Source organism: Triticum dicoccoides, chromosome 5A (genome assembly GCF_002162155.2).
Source record: "Triticum dicoccoides isolate Atlit2015 ecotype Zavitan chromosome 5A, WEW_v2.0, whole genome shotgun sequence".
Lineage (NCBI taxonomy): Eukaryota > Viridiplantae > Streptophyta > Magnoliopsida > Poales > Poaceae > Triticum > Triticum dicoccoides.
The window spans coordinates 23,337,815-23,347,901 of record NC_041388.1 but is presented as its reverse complement, the minus strand read 5'-3'; the positions used below and the strand labels follow the sequence as shown (position 1 = coordinate 23,347,901).

Here is a 10,087-nt window from a genome sequence, read left to right as displayed (position 1 = left end):
GAGAGAGAGAGAGCAGAGAGCAGAGAGAGAGAGAGAGAGAGCAGAGAGAGAGAGAGAGAGAGAGAGAATTTTTTAACTAGTTAATTAACAAAAAAGGTAAAATTTGATAATTAACAAAAACGGTAAATAACTTAGTTTAACAAAAACGGTAAATAACTTAAAACTTGATAATTAACAAAAAAACCCGTAAAATTTGATAATTAACAAAAAAACGTATATACGGAGAGGGGCGGCGAGGGGGGCGGCGATGCGCGCGGTGTTTTTTTAGGGATCGAGAGGGGACGGCGAGGGTTATAAATGTGTTGTCCTCGCCTCCCCTCTCCGTGACGCCGTCGTCTGCCGCCCCGTCTCGCGCTCTACCGCGACACCCTCTCCCACCCCTTCCTCGCCCCCTCCTTTTTCCACCGCCCTTTCGCCACCGCCACCGCCACCGCCCCCCTTCTTCACTTAATTAATTTGTTTTTACTACATGTTTTCAGGACTGACATAATGGCGGACGATAGAGCTGACCCGATTATGGACAACTATGATCCGGACGGTGAAGCACATATGTTCGGCATCATAAACGGCGATATTCTATATGTGCCGACCGGAGAAGAAGAAGATGATATCTCTTCTTGTCTGAACCTTGACGGTGAAGATGAAGGGCGCCGTCAGCAAGATGATGCCGAACAAACGTCGATAAACGACGATCTTCAAATGGAAGTAGCAACCACCTCCGGCGCCGAGGTATATATATACATTGAGCCTCTGGTGATACAAACTAACTGATTTGAATAAATATGTGTGTACTAACGCGCGCGACTCTTTCTTATTTTAGCCCTCGGCCGGATCGTCGAAACAATCGAGTACGTCGTCAAAGCGTGGCGCAACCAAGACGATGAAACAAGGAGAAACATGCACCATCGAGGTTGTCGACAGTGCAACCGGCAGGCCGCTGGAGCCCCGCAAGAACGCCACCAAGTTTGTCAGCCAATGCGGAGCCATTGTTAGAGACAACGTCTCGATCACCATCCAGGAGTGGAATGAGCCAAAGAAGGTACGACTTGATGGTTTCACTTTTGTCGATAAGAGAACAAAAAAAGATTGCTTCAAGAAGCTTATGGAACATTTCGTTCTACCTCCGGAATACAACAAATTCGATGAGGAGGGTAACAAGATTGAGGAAAACAAGGAGAGGAGGAGGCTAGTCAAACAGTTCGCTCTTCATAAGATGGCCGACGCATTCCGGAAATTCAAGCAAAATCTAGTCCATGACTTTGTCAAGCAGAACAAGACTCCGGATTTCAAAGGACAATATGAGAAACTGAAACATGATTGGCCAGAATTTGTGAAGCAAAAGAAATCGGAGCAGTTCATTCAAATATCGAAAAAAAATAAGGAAAATGCGGCTAAGAAGGAGTACAATCATGTTATGGGGCCAGGAGGGTATCGCATTTGGGTGCCTAGGTTGGAGAAGATGGAGAACAAGCTGACGGCGCGAGGAATCCGTCCAGGTACGGAGGGATGGGACCCAAGGGCCAAAAGCTGGTGGTACGGGCATGGGGGAACGCTGAACCCGGAGACAGGGGAGTGTGTTTACCGGGGCAAATTAATTAAACCCACCCAAGCCCTTATTAACGCAATGAGGGATGCTCAACAGGGGAAGATCAAGTTCAACAGAGAGAACGACGCGCTGACAAAAGCCCTCGGGAATCCTGAACACGGAGGACGTGTACGAGGCATGGGGCACATTCCGTGGAAAATAGGGTTCCCCCAGAACGATGACCCGTACGGTTACAGAAGCCGTAAGAGAAAGATGGATCGGGAAGCAGATGTTGTGGTGCGGTTGGCATCGGAAATGGATGTGATGAAGAAAACCATGAGTGTACTAGTAGCCGAAAGAGATGCAGCTCGGGTGCAGCATGAAGATCATCCAGCGGATCTCGGAAGCCAGCAGCGGAGAAGCAGTGTGGCTTCCACGGAGGCCCCACCGGCTGGTGCAGATGCACCGACGATCGAAATTACTGCACCGGAGCCTCTGGTGGTCGAAATTACTGCACCGGAGCCTCTGGTGGTCGAAATTACTTCACCGGAGCCTCCTCGCTACCCCGTGGACGATATAAAGGAGATGAAAGAATGTCATCTGTATTATCCTATCGGGAACATGTCCATGAAGGTAGCCATCGGCAGTGCTTTACCATGTTTACCTGGAGCACTCCACCACAACAACCCCATTCAAGATGGCTATGCTCGTGTCACGGTGGAGGACATAGTCCAAGGGTTTGAGGACCTGGAGATTGACATTGCTACACCTGAAGGGGAGAAAAGACTTGGAGATGTCAAGTGCCATTTCATTCTATGGCAAAAGAAGTTTATCAAGTTTCCAGGCGAGGCGCCAAGGACAACAAGTCCACCCCCCTACGGTGGTGGTGGTGGCGGTGGCGGTGGTGGTGGTGGTGGTGGTGGTGGCGGTTCACCTACACCTCCGTCACGTCAGCCGACGCCGCCCCCCAGTCCACAACGTCCGGCGGGTGATCAGCCGCCGCCCCCCAGTCCTCGTCCGGCGGGTGATCAGACGCCGCCCCCCAATCCACCTCCGGCAAAGAAGCAGAAGCAGTCCTGGATTATTAACCCGGACCCTTATGTACCTAAGACCACAAAGGTACCGGAGCCATCACTGAAGCCTCTCCCCACAAGGCCTTGGGAACGTAGTGCCGAGGAAGTCGACGCGGCCGCGGCTGCTGATTTGGAGAAATGGAAGGCGGACTGCAAGAAGAAAAGAGAGCCCGAGCCCAAGCCAGTATTTTCTGACGAGCAAAAGAAGTGGGCTAAGTCATTTTTGAGCACACCGTCCCAAGCCGCGAAGAATCTGCCTAACGACTATGCACGTGAACTTCGCAGGCAGGCACTCATGTTCAAGGAGAACAAAGAGCGGGAGAAGGCCGAAAGTAAAAAAAGCGGGAAACAAGTTGCCCAGCTCGGGGAACAAAGTAAACAATCGATTGCCCCGCTTATAGTGGAAGCCTTCTGTCCGGATGCCCCCGAGATCATACAAGCTGCGGCAGCACAGGGATTGACTGTAACGAGTGCCAGAGAACAAGCGGCCAACTTAGGTATTACTCTTCGTGAACTGTTAGGCCTTGATGAGGCGCCAGTGAAGGAGGTAGTAATTACATATGTCAAGAATGGGCCTCTCGTCGAGCCTGCGCAGGAAAAGGATCTACCTCCACAAATGAAAGGTCTGCTAAAATGGTACAAGGGTTACATAAAAAATAAAAACGCCAAAGAATATATTTATGCGGAAGTTAGACATGAGCATCACTTCAAACATTACTATGTACAAATTGAACTGAGTGAATTGTTCCAGCTTTTCAATCTGCGCGAGCTCGATAAATCTATCATCAGTTGCTACGTTCTGTAAGTGATTTATTAATTTCTACCCCATCTCGTTCATATTGCCTGCACTATATATATGTCCTAACTATATTGTTGTGTCCGCTATTATACATGCAGAATGAAGATTAAGGAATGCAGAGTAAGGAACATCCATGATGTTGGGTTCATTGACCCACACATCGTTAATGGACATGTGTTGGAGCGTTACCCCGCCGACGTGGAGGCAGACCTGTGGCAGTTTCTTACAAAGCAGGAACTCAAAAGTGATATTCTATTTCCTTACCATTTTGAGTGAGTGTTTCTGTCTTGAGCACATTCACTTTTGTTTACTCCATGCATGGTATGTGGCCGGCTAATCGATGAGTTATGCATGACGTACTGTGCATGTATCGTGTCCGCAGGTTCCACTGGATTCTGCTAGTAATTAAAGTTAACACCTCAGAATGTCTCGTCCACGACTCTGTGAGTATGGATCCAAAGCTTTGGGGCGGCATGAGAAGAATGCTGCAGAAGTAATTATTTTCATTCATTTGCGCTCTATATCGATCGGCCTATTTCGTTCATTTCCTAATATCAAGTAACTAATTAATAACTCTCTTGTTCATTTAATTTTCTTTGCCTCGTAGGGTTTGGAGACGGTTCGTAGATACAAAGGTCGGTGAATTCAAAAAAGAGCTAGAATTCAAAATGTTAAAGGCTAAGAATGCTGGGGATATTCAGCCACCGGAGACCAATCTATGTGGATACTATGTCTGTGAGATGATCCGGAGATACACCTCTGAGCGGGTTCCGAGTGATACCAATGCTCAGAGGAATAACCTCCGGTGGATGCTTAGTCCAGAAGCTCGCTTCCGACCACTTCAAGAGGAACTAGCTGGATGGTTCAGCAGGGAAGTCCTCCATCCTAAAGGAGAACACTATTACGAGGACGTAGAACTTTATATGCATTAAATCATGTATGGAAACTTGTTCAAAATTGTATATGGTCATCCGATGATATTGAATATATATTGTATATTTCTCTTGAATTCTTTTTGGTTCTAATTTCAAATTTATTTGAAATTGTACATTCATATGCATGTATGTAGTACCGTAGAATATATGAAACTCCTTCAAAATTAAAATAAAGCACAAAAGAAATAAAACAATACAAATTAAACAGAAAACAGGTTTAGGGGGGGGGGGCTAAAACCCTAAACCTGTGGCGGCCTTTAGTCGCGGTTGGCCAGAAGAACCGCGACTAAAGGTCCTCCGCCCCGACGGCCGCCTGGCGCCCACGTGGACGGGCCGTTAGTCGCGGTTCTTAAGCAGCCGCGACTAAAGGTGGGGGGCTTTAGTCGCGCTTATTTGGTCGCGGTTGCGCAACCGCGACTAATGGCAGTTGCGAACCGCGACCAAAGGCCTTTTTTCCACCAGTGTCTTGGACGAGATGAAGGCCACGCTGGGCCGGACCAAGGCCCGTCACCAGATCGCCAAGGCCGTTGATGATCTCAAGGAACAGGTGGTCCAGGTCGCCGAGAGGCACAACCACCACAAGAGGTCCAAGGTTGATCCCAGGGCTCCCACCATTGTCGACGACGCGTCCAAGCTCGTCGGCCTTGATGGGCCCAAGGAAGAGCTCATCCAACTACTACTGGCCGGTTCTGCTTCTGAGTCAACGCAGCAGCAGCAGCCAAACCCAAACCCAAACTCAAACCTGGTGGCTGTTGTTGGCTCCGGAGGGACGGGCAAGACAACTCTCGCAAACCAAGTGTACCAAAAGCTCAAAGGCCAACTCGATTGCCATGCTTTCTGTTCCGTGCGACGGAATGCGGACAAGGCCCAGGTTTTGCGCTCCATTTACAATCAGCTCTATTCTTCTTACAATAACCTCAACCGTCAATCTTCTCCTCATCCTGGCGCGAGGGATTTGCCCGGACTTATCACCATGATTTCAGACTACCTCGAAAACAGAAGGTATGTATGTGTTGCTTTGAACTTTGAACGCCGCGCTTATCTGAAAATTCATGTGCACGCAGACTAGCATCTCTTAAAAATTCACTAGTATAGTATGCGTCCAAGTATTTAGGTCTAGACATACGGTTTTCATATTCCTCGTGTCAATTAAAATTTGATATAATAATAACAATAATTTTAGCTTTTTATCCTAAATTCATATCAAAATTCTGAAATAAAACTATGTGGTATTATAATTTTTTTAAACCAACAAACGTGCCCGTGCATTGCAACAGGAGAAGAAAAAAAAACACCCCTCATACATACTCGACGACATCGACAGATCCCTTGAAATATTTCACATTGTCCTACGACAAGCAACATGATAAGCATATGTACATATATCCCCTATGGCGTCAATATTAGATTTTATAAGAGCATCAAACTATCCTATGTAGTTAATTTAAGTAAGTAGAAAACTTATATAATAGGCATTTTCAATATAAACCATATACAGAAATTTATTAATTAAGGGTGCATACTAAACATAATTTTAGAAAAAATTAACATGCGGGATAATAGCATATTTGGAATCTACACATTTTTCTGAATGATTTCCATATATAACATGTTTAATTTGGATTTAGGATTTCAAATGTATGATATTTTTTTAAAAGCATTTGAATCTGTCAAAAAAGTTTTTTATAGAGTAGCTGGGCCGTAATTGCAACATTGCGCACAGATTGGCTTGGGCAAGGCAATTTTATCCTACGCCAATGGAAATTGGAGAGAAAATGCACAAACAAAATGCACAAACAGGAAGAAGCAGGATTCAAACTCGGGTCTCCTGGAGCAATTACGCTCAATCCACCACACTACCTCGACGCATGTGAAACATTTGGGGCCTCGCTGCAAATGAACAATAAAGTCGATGGCGACTTAGAAGGAAAAATGAATCGTTTTTTTATTACCGGTGGCATAGGGGGTAATTATTGATAACGACAGACGGGCAAAAGCAATAACCCCTTTATTATTAGGTATAGATATAAATGTTTATGAGTTGAATTCTCTACTATCTAAAAAGGCCTTAGGCCCGGCTTCACTAGTACAGAACACCCCCTCTTTAGCAGCATTCCAAGGTGCCCACTAGCAATGTCCAAGCGGACGCTGCTAACATTGCCGTTCGCGGCGTTTATTTTCTGAAAGATGCTGCTGGCAAAATAAAAGCATTTACCTATCCAATAATTAAATTTTGTTTTTTTTCTTTTGCTTTCCAACTTTTATGAACAAAGCTAAAACACAACAACATAAAGTATAACAAAGGATTTTGAATATAAAATATAAACTACACATTAAATTCTTTGCAGCTATTGGATTTACAAGAAATGCTGCCAGTCCTTCAACTACTTGCAACGTTCAGTTTGATAAGACGCTGCTAGTTCCTAAAGGCTGGTACGTTAGCATGATGCACCAAGCTAGCAGCATCCAGCAAAATGAAACGTTGCTAGTAGAGTGAGGATGTTGCCACGTTCTCTTCATGGATGAACACTGATGATAATTTGGAAAAACAGTTGCCGCTTTCGATTTCGTCGGAACGCTACTAGTAACGAAATCCTATAAGGGGTTTTTCTACTAGTGGTTCCCTATTTTACCACATAGCGTTTTGCCCGCTCCTTCGTCCAACCTCTTTATTCCCCTTCCCCTCTTCCCTTTCAATTGTTTCCTCATATATCTAGTTTTTCTCATTTGATTTCTTATTTTTTTTTGCCTCAACTACCTCACATCTTATTGGCTTACCAAATAAAACCATGCCTTTTTTGTTAGTCAATTAATGATTCCAAATTAAATCCTATTATTTTATGCAATCACATTAATAATAGAATACCATGTTAATTTTCCATTTACCTATTAGAATATTTATATCCTTGTTGTAAAGCACGAACAATTATCCAGGAATTTTAAAATTACCAAATATGGCCTGCATTTGGATTCTGGAATACCAAAAAATCAACTTTGATTATTAGTATATCTACTATCTAAAAGAACTTTAAGGTTCCCTACTAGCTCATTCGTCCAACCTCTTTACGTATGTTTCCCTTCCACTCTTCCATTTTGATTTTTTTCCTCCAACTTCTAGTTTGTGGGCATTCATATTTTTGGTGTAGATCACTAAGGGGATAGCAAATAAAACAGATATTGTTCACGCATGTACCAACATGATTTGGGCTCTAGCCTTCGTATCAATGGCCTACATCCAGTTACTAGACATATTACTAACACTCTGAGGCGGATACAAGTTACAGGCAGCTTGAATGACAACCCATATGCTAGCAAGCTAACATTTGAAAAAAGATATATTTAGTTGTTTTGTCTTCATAACAGAACAACATTACTTGTGTGTCAGGTGCGCTTAGCTAGGTTGTCCCTTGTTAACCTCACCCCTCTTAATTTCCATAGATAACAAAGGGAAATTTTTGACGTTTAGAGGCAATTCTAGCTTCCAAACTATTTTAGTTTTTACCGGGTCGTCATATATAGTGCACAAGTGCAAGATACATTCTGTCCATTCTAGTGCAAATTCTGCCTTAACTTCTCGTGGCCGTGTGACCAAACAAGTATACTCTTATGGATATTCAAACTCCTTTATTGCTTCTTTTTTCTCAGTAAGCATAACTTTTATTTATATATTTTTGCAGGTGTATTATTGTACTTGATGATATATGGGACGTGGAAATATTGAAGGTTATTGAGTGTGCATTTCCCACAGCCAGTTCTGGTAGTAAAATAATAATCACTACTCGTATACATGCCGTCGCTCAATCATGTTGTTCAACTTTCAGCGGACATGTATACAATATAAGGCCTCTTAGTATGGTGCATTCGAGGCAATTATTCTATACAAGACTATTCAACTCTGAAGAAAAATGTCCATCAAACCTTGAAGAGATTTCTGGTCAGATCTTGGCTAAATGTGCTGGCTTACCTTTGGCAATCATAGCTATATCTGGTGTGTTGGCTGATAAGGCAAGTGAAAAGGAAATATGGGACCAGGTGAAGGATTTAATTGGTCGCGCGCTAAGAAATTCTAGCGTCGAAGACATGGTAAACATAATATCCCTTAGTTACTTGGATCTTCCTCCTCATCTTAAAACATGTCTACTATACCTGAGTATATTTCCAGAGGGGCACATTATTGAGAAGGAGAATTTGATAAGGAGGTGGATTGGCGAGGGATTCATTCAGAAAAAATCTGGCTATACAGTATATGAGTCAGGAGAGATGTGTTTCAATGACCTCATCAACAGGAATTTGATTCAGGCTGCGAAGATGGACGAGACATTTGGTGACGAGGTGAAGAGTTGCCGTGTTCATGACACCGTTCATAATTTCATCGTATCTAAGGCTGTTGAAGAGAACTTTGTTACTATAGTAGGTGTACCTGGTGTTATAAATCCTGATCCCAAGGCCAAGATTCGTCGAGTGTCTCTGCAGAATGATGCCGAGATTCCGCCGGGTCTTGATGTATCTAGTGCCCGATCACTCCATGTGTTTGGCCGTAATGTGAAGATCCCATCTTTGTCGGAGTTTCGACTCTTGCGTGTTCTGGACTTTGAGGATTGTTCACAGTTAGAAGATGATCACCTTGTGGGTATTGGAAATCTGTTGCAGCTCAAGTACCTGAGGTTCAAACATGCCAAAGCCATCACGAAGATTCCAGAACAGGTAGCAATGCTGCATCATTTAGAGATTGGCGTGAATGGATACAGCAAACTAATGGAAATCCCTATGACCATCCAAGAACGGTTGGCCTGTTATGTAACTCTACGTGTTGACGGTTATGAAACAGTACCGGATGAGATCGCAGCCATGCAGGGATTGCGAGTGTTGGAAGGTCTCAATATTTATACTCAGTCAACGGAATTTCTAAAGAAGCTTGGCCAACTGAAAAAACTGAGGAAGCTGGGCATAATATGGAACATGTATGATATGGGTAATTGTGATGTTAATTACGACAAAGAGGAGGAGGAGATTGAGGAGGATGAGGAGGAGTTTCTCTCTTCCATATGTGAGCTCGGCAAAGCAGGCCTCGAGTCTCTGCACATATTTGTAAAGGAGGCAGCAGATGCGTACTTCAAGCGTTCATGGTTTCCCGATCCTCAGTGTGGCCTTCGCGAGCTTATCATCGTGTGGCCTCTCGGAGGTTCCGACATGGGTGGCCTCGCTCATCAACCTTGAGAAATTATGCATCACAATGGATGTGATCAATGAGAGAGATGTGGAGATACTAAGAGGCTTGCCCAGCTTGCGCCATCTTCGCATCTATGCGGATGAGGATGATGTGTCTGAGTCGTGGGCTGCTGTGGAAAAAGCAATGGAGGAACATCCTAACCGTCCCACCTTGGTTTGGTATGAGGATTAACTTTGGGGGTTTTGGCTACCTTCAGGTATCATTTTCTTATTTTTCCTTGTAACAATTATTAAGTATTGTCTTCGTTGTCACAAAAAATTATTGTCTTATTTGTTTGGACTTCTCTTTTCCTCCGCAGATTATCTATCATGTTGCAAAATAGATTTATATTGTTTTCACACGCTAGCTGTTTTCATACACTTGTAGGTGTTAACAAAAGGTGAGAGGAGCAAGCGAAACTGACGTTTGTGCTACATCCTCCGGGTGGTACCATTACATTTAAATTTTCGTTTATGTTTCAGAAACATAAATAAAGGATCGTATGAATTCCATCTTGTATCTTGAAATATCGTGTCTGCTACTTGG

General features: G+C 43.8%; 1 pseudogene; it reads left to right on the top strand.

Annotated features, from left to right (window-relative positions):
* The window catches only part of LOC119296851, a 16,211-nt pseudogene extending 6,478 nt beyond the window's left edge, over positions 1–9,733 (top strand).
* The last annotated feature ends 354 nt before the right edge of the window (positions 9,734–10,087 follow it).